General features: G+C 36.9%; 1 pseudogene; it reads left to right on the top strand.

Annotated features, from left to right (window-relative positions):
• The first annotated feature begins 822 nt into the window (after nucleotides 1-822).
• On the top strand, nucleotides 823-941 carry LOC112470969 (annotated as a pseudogene).
• Nucleotides 942-7,179: the final 6,238 nt, after the last annotated feature.

The raw sequence follows: 7,179 nt of genomic DNA, 5'->3' as shown, positions 1-7,179 counted from the left end.
AATTACCACAATCAATGCCATAAACCTATCCATTGCCTCCAAAAGTTTACTCTTGCTCTATTTATTTATTATATTGATTAATTGATTGTGATAAGAACATTTAACATAAGGTCCACTCTTCTAGCAGATTTTTAATTATGTAATTCAGTATTGCTGACTATAAGCACTATCAGGTACAGTAGATCTTTAGGACTTATTCATCCTATATAACGAAAACTTTTTACTCTTTAACTAATACCTAACTGTTTTCCCCTTCCTCAGCTCCTCGTAACCACCATTCTGCTCTCTACTTCTATTACTTTGACTACTTTATATTCCTCATATAAGGGGGATAATATAGTATTTGTTCTTTTGTGTCTGGTTAATTTCACTTAGCAAAATATCCTACAGGTTCATCCATGTTGTTGCAAACAACAGGATTTCCTTCTCTTTCTAAGTCTGGGCAAGACTATACAATGGGAAAGAGATGTTCTCTTCAATAAATAGATCATATATATACAGGTTGAGTGAAAGCAACCAGATATGAAAGAGTATATACTGTATAATTTCATTTAAATAAACTTCAAAACAGATTAAAAAAAAAATCAAACAATGGTTGCCTGAGCTAGGGGTCATAGTGAGGGATTGACTAAGAAGGTGTACTAATGGAGATTTCTTCTGGGATTATAGAAATATTCCATGTATTGATTTAGGTGTTGGTTATATCGGTGTATATATTTGCCAAAACTCAATAAATTTGTACCCTTAAGAAATGTGCATTTCTCTATACATAAATGTTCTTCAATAAAAAAAAAAAAACAAAACATTAAAACAAATGGGCCAGTCTATGGCCATACTACCCTGAACAAGCCCAATCTTGTCTGATTTCAGAAGCTAAACAGGATCAGGCATCGTTAGTACTTGGATGGGAGACCACCTAGGAAGACCATGTGCTGTAGGCATAAAAAAAATTTTTTTTTAAAATAAGGAATTGTAAGCTGACAAGGTCCTTGCAATCTTTGAGGTCAATCAAGGATTGCCTTGCCTAAAAAATAAAAATAAATAAAAAATAAATAAAAACAAACAGGACAATAAATAGGAAGTATAAAATTTTGTGTACATCAAAACCAAGAACTGTGTGCTTGGTAGCTTGATATGGAAATGCAGCTTCAAGAGAGTGTCCCTAAGTAGATCCCCAACCACATCATCATACTAAATCCCCTCACCATGTGGAAACTCTGGAGTTGCCACTGAGATGGCTTCTATTTAGAGGCCAAGAGATAACTGGATGGTCTGGATAGTTGACATTAAAACATGCACCCAATCTAAAAGAGAACCAAAAGAATGGGAGAAAGTCTCAGATGGGAACATCTGAAGAGTAGGGAGATATTGAAACTTTCCATGCAGCTTTTCATGGAAGCCATTTTTCCCCCAGCTTTGTTAAAATATGATAAGATAATTAGTTGCTTGTATTTACATTGCACAATTCAATGAGTTTTTTCAATTATAATTGGCTTACAATAATATACCAGTTTCTGTTGTACAGCGTAATGATCATAGATCCACATAACTTGCAAAGTGATCACCCCACTAAATCTAGTAACTTTCTTTCCCCTTATATATTTATTACAACATGAGTAACCATCTTCCCCATATTACACTCTAAATCTCTATGTCTACTTTGCAACTCTCCATCTGTACTCCTTAATTCCTTTGCCTTTTTTTGCAGCCCTCCTCCCATATAGTATCCCTCTAAATATTATCTGTATCTATGAGTTGATTTTTACGTCTGTTGTTGTTGTTGATTTTGTTCTTTAAATTCCACATGTATGTGAAATCATGTGATATTTGTCTTTCTCTATCCGACCCATTTCATTCAGCGCAATACCCTCAAAATCCATCAAGGCAATATCTTTTCTTACCCCATTCCTTTTAGTCTGTCTGTATCTTTTAATCTGAAGTGAGTCTCTTGTAGGCAACATATGTAGGGATCCTGTTTTCTTATGCATACAGCCACTCTATCTTTTAGTTAGAGAACTTAATTCTTTTCCATTTGAGGTACTTGTTGATAGGAATGTAATTATTACCATTCTTTATTCCTGTTTTTGATACATGGTTTTTCTTCTTAAAGAAGTCCCTCCAACATTTCCTGTAATATTGGCTTTATGTTGATAAATTCCTTTAGCTTATTTTGTCTGGAAAGCTCTTTATCTGTCCTTTGACTCTAAATGATAGTATTTGGTGCCAATCCTTTCTGTCCTGCATAGTTTCTTCTGAGAAATCAGCTGCCAGTTTCTTGGGTGCTCCCTTGTAGATAACTAACTGCTTTTCTCTTGCTGCTTTTAAGATTCTCTCTTTGTATTTAACCTTTGGCATTTAAATTATGATGAGTCTTGGTCTGGGCTTCTTTGGGTTAATTTTTTGGGGGGAGAGGGAGACTCATTGAGCTTCTTGGGGTTTTATGTCGATTTCCTTCACCAGGTTAAGGAAGTTTTCCATCATTATTTTTTCAAATAGCTCTTGAAGTTCTTGTTTTCCTTCAGGTACCAGTATGACATGGATATTATTACATTTAATTGTGTCCCATAGGCTCCTTAAATTATTATTGGAGTCTTGGCTTATTTTTTCTTGCCATTCTGATTGAGTGTCCTTGGCTTCTGATCCTCTTCTTTATTCACTTTGTTTATTCCATGTAATATATTTTCATCTCAGTTAATGTGTTCTTCATTTTTGACTGGCCCCCTTTATAATTTCCATTTCAAATTTTATGTTTTTTATCTCTTTGTTAAAGTTCTCACTGAGTTCATCTGCTCCCCACCTAAGTTCATTGAGCATCTTTATAACCAGTGTTTTGAACTCTGCATCTGTTAGATTGCTTGACTTCATTATTTCTGGATCTCTGTGTTCTGTTTTCTCATATGGTTTCTGCTTTTTCTCTTTCCATTTTGGGTGCCTTCTGTGTCTTTTTCTATGTACTAAGCAAAGCTATTAAGTCTCCCAGTCTTATTAATGTGGCTTTGTTTAGAAGGTGTCCAGTGGCACAGTACTGAGAGGGGTTCAGCCCCAGCCTGTGCCCCTCTGGGGACAACTGTTACTATTCAGCAAGCAATCTACAGATGCTATGCATATAGTTGCCTCAAGAGGCCACTCCAGAAACTGCGGTCTGCTGCCGCCAGTGTGAATCTTGGCGCTTCTCAGCAAAGAGCACCTGACTCACTGAAGATATACCTGGATGTGGCTTGGGTGGGGCTGTGAGTTGGGAGAGGTGGAATTTCAGGGAATCCTCTGAGCAAAGCGACCTCTGTTATCCAGTTTGATTACATCTTAGCTATGGTGGTGCTGTGGTGCAAACTGGGAGGGAGAGGGTGCAACAGAGGAACAATGGATACCGCCAGAACTTCTGTATTGAAGAAGCCTCGGCTCCAGCCCTCACTCAGAAAACTCAGTGTCCCCCTGTAAGTTCCTGGTGTCCCAGAGCAGCCAACCCAGTGCTGGTGCTCAGAGTGAGCAGGTCCATCACGGCGAAAGCCCACTCATGAACACAATCCCTTTAATAGGTGTCTGCAGCTTCCGGCTGCTGCTGCCATAGCCTCTGTCCCACTCAGTCACTCAGACTGGACAGCCTAGCACCTTCCCCTCCTCCTATATTCTATTGTTGCAGGTTGATAAATTATTTCTCTCCCTCATTGTAGTGTTTCTGTTCCTCTAGATCCTAGGCATCTTTCCTTGCTGGTTGCTCCTTGTTTCTGTCACAACTTTGATTTGGTTGCAAGAAGGATAAATAGAATCTCTATTATCTATGCCATTTGTTTTCTCTCTCTGGAAGTTTTTTTGTTTTTTTTTTTTTTGTTTTTTTGTTTTTGTTTTCGTTTTTGTTTTCTGGTGTTTTTTTTTGTTTGTTTTTTTGTTTGTTTGTTTTTTTAGGAAGGATAAAGTATGGCTTTAGAACCAGACAAGTTGGGGTTATAATTCATGTCATTTCATGTACTCAAGACTTCATTTGTGAAATAAAGCTCATACATTTTCCCAAAAATAATTTAAGTGAGAATTATAAATAATAGCTATAAATCATCTAGTTCTGTGGGAAATATTTAATTCAGTGGCTTATATGTGGGTGGTTAAATGGGAGCCAATATTAACATTGTTCCATTCTCTGCTTTTGCCATCAGAATAACCCCTATACTATTACATGTCTGTATCTCTGCTCAGACTATCAGTCCCGAGCCCACAATGGAAACTCATCAGTTTAATATACCAATATATGCCCACAATTTAGGCTCTGATTCTTGAACTTCTCTTTGAAGAGAGCTACTCTTACCTGTTAGGCCTAGCAAATTCTCCCCAAGAACCTTCTCCTCTGCCTAATCCTAAAAATATCTACTTTATAGATATCTATAGAGTAGTGCAAATTAAATAAACTTTGAAATCGGACAGAATTTGCTTTAAATCATGACTCTACAACTTAATAGCTAAGTGATTTTTAGAAGGTAACCTCACTAAAGGTTAGTTTTATTACCTATAAAATGAAAATAATAATAGTACTTACTTCACAAGATTAAATTACATATATGTATGTATGTATGTATGTACAAGACACCTGGAATAGCGTCTGGCTCATAGTAGGTACTTACTTGGTGGTAACTGTTATTAGGATCGAAGGTCTTAACCTGGTCCATCTGTAGGGTGTACCCACTTGCTTGCACTTGACTTCCTTTTAAATATATTATCTATCTTCTTTCTTCAATTTTCTGACTTATCTGTGACTTGGCTCAGTGCCCTGACTTTTCTTGGCCTGCCTTGTCCTTGTGTTACTCTCAATTCAACACAAACACTGAATTGCTATTTACAATTCTGCGTGTCTTAGATTCCCAGTTATATTCCACTCTATTGTGAAGAAAAAGCCACACGCATGCATTTGTTTTTCTTTTTAGTGGCAAGCATATGTTCGGTCAACCTCCATTTTCTGATTACTAAAGAAAAGCTAATGCTATGACACTATCCAAGGTAGTACTCATTGCTATGTGGAATTATTTTAATTTAAATTACAATTAGTTAAAATAAAAAATTTAGTTGTTCAGTTGCACTAGTCATGTTTAAAGAGCTCATTAGCTACATGTCGTTAGTGGTCACCATATTGTAGCTAAAATATGAACTTTAGAATAGCACATTATAAATTATGTTCTTAATAGTAGAATCTTGAAAGTCTGCTGGGGCGAGAATGTGGTGAGTCAGATGAATTTACCTCTGGCCTGATAGTCAATAAAAGACAAGTAAAACATAATAGTTAAGGGCATGAACTTGAGAGTTAGATCACCTAAGTTAAAAGCATGCCCTTGATAGTTGCTAGTTATGTATCCTTGGGTAAGTCTCTTAGTTTCTCTGTGCCTAGTTCTCTATCAGAAAAGTCTGGGGAATAATAGTGCTTGACTCATAGGCAATCTCATGTGAAGATTAAATTACACACACACGCACATTGTAAGTCTTATATACATATCTGTCATTTCTATTCTTGTTCTTGTTTAGAAAAACTGTATTTTAGATCATTTTTTTTACCAGAAATACAATTTTAAATGAATTATTAACAGAAGAATAACTGGTTTTAAAAAAAGATTTGTTGATGATTTGAATACTTCAGATATGAGGTATTGAGGAGAGAGCCAAAAATTAGGTTGCATTTCTTACATTTGGAACAGTGTCTGGCATTCCTAGGGGAGAAAAAAATGGATATATTTTATTTCCATGCTGAGTTTCAAATCCTAGGGAGATCTCTCAAGCGAAACTGGAACAAAAGATCAAGAGACTCAGGAATGGTCAGGAAAGTATTAGGCTAGAAAATAGGTTTGAAAAATAATCTCTTTAAAGATAGCAGTTACAGCAGGTGGGAAATATCCACTGAAAGATATATTGGGAAAAAAAAGCTGAGTTTTAGTAAAGGGTAATGTTGGACAATCAGAAACTTAGAGAAGAACAAAAAAGTACAAAGAGATATAAAAATCCCATCTTCTATTCTCTTCCATTTTCAATGTTAGCACACTACCCATAAAGACTAGGGGACCATGTGCTTGATGCAATGAGTGTCAAAAATATTTGAGCCAGAGTGATGTCAGAAAAATGGCGGAGTGAGGGATGTCCCTAGATCTCTCCCCTTGAAACAACAATAAGCTGAACATCTAAAATTAAATTTAAAAAAACCACCCAATCTTCACACAACCACATCTAAGCAAGGGATCTGTGCATAAGAGCTAACACAAGTTGGAACCCTGGGAGTCAGGCAATAGACTGAGAGAAATAAAGAGACCGCCACTTGCGGCCAGAACTCCCTGCAGGAGGAGAAGGAGGGGAAAAGGTGTGGTGGGTTTCCTGAAGAACCATGCCTGGGAGACTTGTGAACTCCACACAGTGGCAGTGCCCAGGGATCAGGGCAGAAAGCAAAGAAGTGTGGATGGCAGAGAAGTGAGGATGGCAGAAAAGCAACACAGTTTCAAACTCGAGGCAGAGCCGCAGGCCGCATCTTTCAACCCAGAGAGCTCCTCCCACCAAATCCTCCAAGACCAAACACAGCGGAGCCCCAGGGGAATCTGAGCAAATGCTACGGAAACTGTCACTAACATTGACAGGGACTTAGACTGAGGGTAGCAAGTGTGATTGACTATAAGAAAAAGAAAAGGCATTATTGAGACTTCATGTAAAGCAGGGATTCAAGAGGCTCTGAGGCCACCTACTGGAAACCAAAAGAAAAACGCCATCTTAGCAAAAGGCTAAAGAGAGACCTTTATATAATAAATATTGTTTCTCAGAAAAGGAAGAACAAATGAAGCCTAAAGTCAACAGAAGGAAAGAAATAATCAAAATTAGAGCAGAAATAAATGAAATGGAAAACAGTCAAAAAGGTTAATAAAATTGACAAACTCCTGGCTAGACTCACTAAAGAAAAAAGAGATAGGACACAAATAAACAAAATCAGAGATGAAAGAGAAGAAATTACGACTAACATCACAGAAATACAAAGGATCGTACAAGAATACTATGAAAAAGTATATAACAGCAATTTAAAAATCTAGAATAAATGGGCCAGTATTTAGAAAAATACAACCTTCCTAGACTGAATCAGGAAGATCTGGAAAATCAAAATAGACTGATCAGCAGTATGGAAATTGAAACAATCATCAATAATCTACCAAAAAGTAAAAGTCCAGGACC

This window comes from Pteropus alecto, unplaced genomic scaffold, assembly GCF_000325575.1.
Source record: "Pteropus alecto unplaced genomic scaffold, ASM32557v1 scaffold501, whole genome shotgun sequence".
Lineage (NCBI taxonomy): Eukaryota > Metazoa > Chordata > Mammalia > Chiroptera > Pteropodidae > Pteropus > Pteropus alecto.
The sequence above is the reverse complement of the archived record's forward strand: the minus strand, read 5'-3'. Positions and strand labels throughout refer to the sequence as shown.